Genomic DNA, 7,846 nt, shown 5'->3' on the forward strand with positions numbered 1-7,846 from the left:
CGTTCCCCACACCGGGCCACCTACGTAACCCGCGGCCGCGGCACGCTAGATGCGTGTGCCGGCCCACGTGTCGCGGGGCCGGGGTGACCCAGCACCCGCACGCTTCCTCCTCATTTGCTTCTAATAAATGAGAGGGGCCTGACGGGGCTGCGGCGCGCCGAACGGAAGGCACGCGCGCGCTTTGAGTCACTCGGATCTTTTCTCGCTGATTAATTGCAAACTAGCTGCTTCCTCCTTTGCATTCGCAGCTAAGAGGCCGAGCGGACGGCGCAGGCTTCCCCCGAAGCGGCCGCTCCGCCGGCCGCGCGGGGCTCTCCCTGCGCGAGGGCCCTGCTGCGGCAGGAGTCGGAGGCGAACTCGGGCTCGGGGCGACCGGGGACGAGGATTTCCTCCGGGGGCAGCGGGCCGTCAGCCCGGGCGCCCCTCCCGCTGCCGCTCGGCGCTGCCCGGCAGCCGGTTTCCTTCCCGGGGGGCAGAGGGGCGACGGCACCTTCCTCGTCCCCCTCGCCCCGCTCGTGCAGCCCGGCCGCGACTTGTCTTTCGATAGGACGTAACGCAGCGAGAAGAGGCACCAGGGCAGCGCACGGCAGGAGGGGGACGTGTGCGGCGTCCGCCGCGGGGCTCGGCGAGCCGCCGGGTCCTCAGCGCGGCGCTCGCGCCCCAGGAGTGAGCAGCGCAGGATCTGACCCACCGGGGCTTCGACCGGCTAATAGAGAGCAGATGGAGCTGGCTGAACCTTATCAACTGAGACGATTTTGGCCCCCCCGGAAAAAAAAAAAAAAAAAAAAAAAAGTTTGCAAAACACGTAATAAACTAATTGTAATTTCAGCCAAGTTGGGAAAGAAAAAGCCCCGGGTGGGAGGAAGCAGAGGATTTTGTTGGACATCGGTGGATTCCTTCCCGCTCGCTCTGCCCGACCTTCGGGACGCGGACGGTGCTTTTAGCCTCGCGTCAGCCCAAACTGACGTCGTGCCCGGGCGAAAGGGGTCGGAACCGTGCGGGAACGGCGACATCGGCTGCTTGCACGGGCGTCATGTCGGGGCAGCTCGCGGAGCCGGCTGGCGGCACGGGAGGCCCCGTTACCTCCCGCGACGCTAGCGCAGGAGCGCGGGGCGGCTCGCCGCCCCTCCGGGAAGGCCTCCGCATCTGCCGTCGCCTCTAGCATCTCGGCATCCCCGCGGGCCGCCTTTCCCAGGCATGGGAACCCCGCGGGCTGCCTTTCCCGGGTGCAGGAACACCACAGGCCACCTTTCCCGGGCATGGGAACCCCGCGGGCTGCCTTTCCTGGGTGCAGGAACCCCATGGGCCGCCTTTCCTGGGCATGGGAACCCCACGGGCCACCTTTCCCAGGCATGGGAACCCCGTGGGCTGCTTTTGCCGGGTGCAGAAACCCCACGGGCCGCCTTTCCCGGGCATGGGAACCCCACGGGCTGCCTTTTCCCACGCCCAGAAACCCCACGGGCTGCCTTTTCCCGCGCCCAGGAACCCCACGGGCTGCCTTTTCCCGCGCCCAGGAACCCCACGGGCTGCCTTTCCCGGGCACGGGAACCCCGTGGGCTGCCTTTTCCCGTGCCCAGGAACCCTGTGGGCCGCCTTTCCCAGGCGTGGGAACCCCACGGGCCACCTTTCCCGGGTGTGGGAACCCCACGGGCCGCCTTTTCCCGCGCCCGGGAAGCAGCCAGCACGGTGATTGAGGAGGACGAAGCAGGGATGCCGGAGGCGAGCGAAGAGGCAGGCAGGGCAAGGCCGTCAGCCCCGATCAGAAGCAGCCACGCAGCAGGTTCGCCCTCGGTCCGCCCGTGCTCGGCCTCGACCCTGCACGGACGAAGCCTGCAAACCCGCTACAGTCAGAAACTGCACCTAAAGGTGAAGTTTCGGCCACGTCCAGCTTGCTGAATAAATCTCGCCTCCTTCCAGCGTGCTGGCATCGCGGGCAACGTGCTGAGGCTTTTCCTGAGCCGAGAGGCTCGTTTGGCAAGGAGCACGTTCTTCATTGAACCTAGCACTTTTTCTGTTCATAAAATATCCATGAGCACAGCGCAGCTTCTTAGAATATATATTCTCTTTCTTACTGGAAGGAATTAAGATATTACTTTGACTTTTTCTTTATTATTGCTATAAATCGATTACGGGGCTGGGAAGCGTGACTCACGCCGCTTCGCTGCGCGCTGGTAGACGATGGCATTGTGTGTGTCCTCAGGCTGGATCAAGTTGCAAATTTACAATTCGCTTTTGGGAAACAATATTTAAAAAGTCTGCACCAAGAGAAAGGAGGCGACCGGGGCTATGCTCTCAAATAATTAAAAGCTGCTTTGAAAAAAACTGTGACAAGCAAAAATCCAATTAGAAATATATCTCTATAAACCTCCAAATGAAAGAGCTTCCATATTCTCAAGTCCCTCTTGCGTCCGAGGGGATACGTCTGAGGAAACAGCTAGCAAGTCCCAAGCATTACTTTGCTGGTAAATCAGCTTCCCGGCCTGGAAGGGTTTCTGCACCCCGCCTGAGCGCCCGCGCGGGCCGGCCACGCGGGTGCAAGCTCGAGTTTCGCAGCACCTGAGCCAGCTCCCGCCTTGCAACAAGTATCAGCGCGAAAATAAATTACTTGCAGGCAGAGAAGATTTTCCTAATGCTAAATATGTCCGTGCCCTGTCGCGCTGAGCGGCATCAATCACCCCTCGCCACGCACGAGGTTTAGGCGCGAAGCTGTTCCCTCCTCTGTCTCCCTGCAAACGCCACGACAAAATCAGTTAAAACCCTTTGCGCAGAATAAAGAGCAGGGGGGGAAAAACCTTCCCGGGGTTTTGCTCGCAAGCCGTAGGCTCGGGGATTTGGGGAGCACGGCCAGGCGCGGGCGCCGCGCGGCCCCGGCGCGGGCGGACAGCTGGCTCGCGGCTGGATCCGCTCCCTCTCCCTCGGCGTCTCCTTCTCCTGCCGACGGGAGGTTTCGCCGGCCGAGCGGCCGGGCGCTGCGGCGCTGCAATTAGCCGCTTTTCTCCTTGGACAAATAACTTCCGTCTGCAATCTCCTTATCTCCTCCTCCTCCTTTCGGGGCTGCGGCGGGAGGAATTGCCGCTGGTTAATCGCTTCCTTTCTGCTCTGCAAAACGGAGGTGCTGAATCGCCCGTTCTGCGCCCCCCGGGGCGCTGCCGGAGGCAGGGCTGTGCCCCCCCCCCCCGCCCCGCGCCAGCCCCCGTGCCCTGTGCTTCGCCCCCAAATTTGTGACCTCCCTCGTGCTCAGGCCGGCGGCGGCAGCGCGGTGGGTCGCGTCCCCGCCGCCTCCCGCGTTACAGCCCGGGTTCGACGCACGGACTTCTCCCCCCTGTTATTTAAATCCTGTTTGTTTGTTTTTTAACAGAGCGAAGCCCCGAATCGGACGTTAAAAGCACCAAAGGCAGCGCCAAAGCCGGGACCGTTCGTTTCACGTGGCGACGCGAGGGCCGGCGTGCCGCGGCGGGCCCGGGCCGGCAGCCGCCGAGCCGGCGCGCTCGAGCCCGGCCGGAGCCGAGCCGCCGCAGCGCAGAGAAGCCAGCGGCAGAGGCGGGAGCGGGAGCCCCGGGGCCGTCACGGCTGCTTCTCCGGCCCGGCGCGCCGCAGGCGATTCTTGGTGGGTTCAGCCCGTCCCCGCTGCCCTCAGCTCAGGAGATGTCTGCGGCCGAGTCACCGCGTTTGGAGAGGAGACGCGAAGGGACGCTCAGCCGCAGGCAGGGTTTAGTCGATGGCCCAGAAACAACCGGGGCCGGGCGGGGGGGCCCTGCAAAAGTGGAGCAAGGCCAGAGCGGGCGTGTGCCCGGCGCTCCCCAGCGATGACTTTGGGGGAGAATAAGGCAAATCGCAGAGCGAGGGCTGCACGCAGCCGTGCGGATTTGCAGCCCTCCCGGGCGTCCCGGCGCTGCGGCTGGAAGCGCCGCCCCGAGCGCCGCGGGGACGCGAGCGCCGAGCCTCTCCTCCGCGCGCGCGAAACCCTTCCTGGAGGAGGGCGACTGCGACCAGAGAAACCAGGGGAAGCGGAGACCGGGAACAGGGCAGCTCCGATTTTTAATAACAGCTTGGCGTAATCTGTACACATTCTTCAAACGGCGTTAGCCTGTTCCTGCCAAGAGCCCTGTTTAAACATATTTCTCTTGGAGGATTTCTGACACGGCTCGAAAGCTCCGTGTGTAGATGGAGACATAAAAACTGGGAATTTAGGAGTAAGGGAAAATAGGTTCTTTCTTTATTTCCAGGCATTGGGTGGCTGCAGTAAGCAACGTTGCCCAAGCTTCTCTCTTCCAGCACTACTAGCAGGATGCTAATGCCGGGGCTGTGCGGGGTTGCGGGTATCTTCCCCTACTGCTGCCCGCGAGACGGTGCCAATGTTACACACGTGCATCAGCATCCCGCAAGTCCGAGTTTTTCAAGTCAGAGCGAGGGTGAGGGTGCTGCCGGTGCTGCAGGCTCGTGGGTCTCGCAGGGGCGGTGCTGGCGAGGCGTCGCGGCCACGTGCGGGCTTGGCGTGCTGCGGCCCCCGGGGGCGGGGGCAGCGCGGACGCGCGCGAGCCGCGGGCCGGGCTGGCCGGCGTGCGCCCGAGCCCCGGATAACGGCAGGGCGCGCGGCCCCTCTGCCGCTCCGCGGCGGTCCCGGCTCCGAACCGGGTGTGCAACCCAAGGCGGGCAACCCGGGAAAACGCGCTGGCGGGGCCGGAGCTCCCGGGGGAGCGGCGCGGCCTGGGGACGCTTGTCCCGCTCACCGCCCACCGGAGCCTCGTGCCGCACGGGCAGGGAGGAGCCGGGGAGCCGCGGGAAGGGGGGAAACACCGAAACTTCCCAAATTGGGGGAATTCGAGGAGTGGCGGCCGGGGGGCAGCGGGAGCGGCGCGGCTCGCGCTGAGCCGCCGCGACGGCCGCGCACCTGCGCCGCGGCCGCGCCGGCCCCGGAACCGCGGGCGGCGGCGGCGGCTCGGCCGGGCGGAGCGGAGGGAGCGGAGCGGGCAGCGGCGGCTCGGGCTCGGCCGGGCGGAGCGGGCGGCGGCGGCTCGGGCTCGGGCTCGGCCGGGCGGAGCGGAGGGAGCGGAGCGGGCGGCGGCGGCTCGGGCTCGGCCGGGCGGAGCGGAGCGGGCGGCGGCGGCTCGGGCTCGGGCTCGGGCTCGGCCGGGCGGAGCGGAGGGAGCGGAGCGGGCGGCGGCTCGGCCGGGCGGAGCGGAGGGAGCGGAGCGGGCGGCTCGGGCTCGGGCTCGGGCTCGGGCTCGGCCGGGCGGAGCGGAGCGGGCGGCGGCGGCTCGCGGCGCCGCCCCCGGCGCGGGCACCGGGGCGGGGCGGGCGGGAGCGGCCGGTGCCGGCGGCGGCGGCGGCGCTCGGGGGCGCGGGCAGCGCGGCGGCGCCCAGGATGAGCTGCGGCGAGGCCAAGGACGTGGAAGGTACCGCGGCGGCGGGCGGGGGGCTCAGGCGCGGGCGCCGCGGGCTGCCGCCCCCCGCCGCGGGGCGGGCTGCGCCCTCCAGCCCGGGGGCCCGCTGCGCTCCAGCCCCCGGGGGTCTGCCCCGTCCACCCCCCACGCTGCCCCCTCCATGCTGCCCCTGCCATCACAAGGATCAGCTCCTCCGTGCCCATGTGCTGCCCCCTCCATCCCCCCACGCTGCCCCCTCTATCCTGGGGGTCTGCCCCCTCCAGCCCCCCTGCACCGCCCTCTGCACCCCCCCATGCTGCCCCCTCTATCCTGGGGGTCTGCCCTCTCTGTCCCCCTTGCTGCCCCCTCCACCCCCCCCCCACGCTGCCCCCTTCATTCTCCCGCGGTGCCCCCTCTATCCCAGGGGTCTACCCCCTCCATCCCCCCACACTGCCCCCCACCCCAGAGCATGCCCACCTCCATGCCCGCCAGGCTGCCCCTCTGTCCCAGGGGGGCTGCCCCCACCTGCAGCCCCTAGCTTTGGGGGTGCTGGTAAAGCCGAAGGGGAGGCTCAGCTGGAGTGAGGGGGGCAGGGCAGCTCCGGCAGAGCAGGGGCAGGGCAGGCCTGTGGGCGACGGAGCAGGGCAGGATCCCAGGAAGAGCCCGGTCCTAGGAGAGGAAGGCAGCTCACATCCACGGAGAGGCTGCCCGGGGGCGCCTGGCTGCCGCCCTCGCTCCCCTCCGGCCACTCGCCCACTCCTGCCATGGATGCTGAGCCTGCAGCGATCCTGTCTCCGGTGCTCAGGGACCAGCGAACCGGGGCCGGCGCTTCCCTGTGCCTGGCAAGCGTCGCGGGGCAGCGGGCGGCCGGGGTGCCGCGTCCCGGCCGGCTCCGAGCCCTGGCAGGTGTCGGCCGCTGTTCCCTTCCCTCCTCCGTCCTTGGGAGGAAACGGCGGCGAGCGGTCGCAGGCCTGAGCGCCAGCACGTGCAGGAGGCTCTTGATTTAACCTTCACCAGCTTGGATGATGCTAGGGCCAAATTTGCCCCTGGGATAACCCTGCGAGGATTTATCTTGGGAATATTTCAGCTCTCTGGTGTCGATGCTCCTTTGCAAATGCGGTCGTGCGGCCAGCAGGTCTCAGGGTCCGGCTCAGCCGTCCACACGGACGCCTTGGGGGTAACGGCTCCACGTTCTGCCTGCCCGGCAGGTCCTGCGGAGCGTCGCCAGGGTCCCGGGACCGCGCCAGCGCGGGCGGTGTGCCTGCACCTCGTGCGGCAGCGGCGGAGACCCAGGCTGAGCGACTTGCCCTTCGTGGCCGTGCTCCGGAGCAGGGAGCTTTGCTCCCCGTTCGTGTCCGTGGCGCGCGGAGCGGGCTGCCTGCACCCGCCGGGAGGGTGCAGAGGGGCAGCCGTGCCACACGGCCGCGGGCCCGGCGCGCTGGCCCAGCGCCCGTCCTCTCGCTCTGTCGTGCACCCTTCTGAGCGCCCTTCCCCTCGCTCGGCCTTTAGGCACCGATGCCGGCAGCCTGCCGCGGAGCCGTCCGGGGTCAGGGCCCCAAGCGATGCTGCGAGCTCTTTGGCAGGGTCTGGGGGCACGCTGTGCCCCTGCCCCACGGCGTCAGGCCCCGCGGCATGGTGTCCCGCTGCACCCTGCCCCACTGCACCATGTCCCGCAGCGTTGTGCCCCATGGCATCATGCCCCACTGCTGCGTGTCCCGCAGCATCGTGTCCTGCAGCACCCTGCTCCATGGTACCGTGCCCCATTGCACCGTGCCCCATAGCGCTGTGCCCTGCAACACCATGCACTGCAGTACTGTGCCCCACGGGATCATGCACTGCTGCACCGTGCATCATTGCACTGTGCCCCATGGGACCATGCACTGTGCCCTGCCGCACTGTGTCCTGCTGCACTGTGCACCATAGTACTGTGCCCCACGGCACCGTGCCCTGCTGCACTGTGCCCCACAGCACCGTGTCCTGCTGCACTGTGCCCCATAGTACTGTGCCCCACGGCACCGTGCCCTGCTGCACTGTGCCCCATAGCACCGTGCCCTGCTGCACTGTGTCCCATAGTACTGTGCCCCACAGCACTGTGCCCTGCTGCACTGTGCCCCACAGCACCGTGTCCTGCTGCACTGTGCCCCATGGCACTGTGCCCTGCTGCATTGTGCCCCACAGCACCGTGTCCTTCTGCACTGTGCCCTGCTGCACTGTGCCCCATGGGTCCATGCACCATACACCATGCACCGCGGCGCTGTGCCCCATGGGTCCATGCACCATGCACCGCTGCACTGTGCCCCATGGGTCCATGCACCGTGGCGCTGTGCCCTATGGGACCATGCACTGCTGCACTGTGCCCCATGGGTCCATGCACTGCTGTGCTGTGCCCCATGGGACCATGCACTGCTGCGCTGTGCCCTATGGGACCATGCACCGTGGCGCTGTGCCCCATGGGACCATGCACTGCTGCACTGTGCCCTATC

Source organism: Rhea pennata, chromosome 16 (genome assembly GCF_028389875.1).
Source record: "Rhea pennata isolate bPtePen1 chromosome 16, bPtePen1.pri, whole genome shotgun sequence".
Taxonomy (NCBI): Eukaryota; Metazoa; Chordata; class Aves; order Rheiformes; family Rheidae; genus Rhea; species Rhea pennata.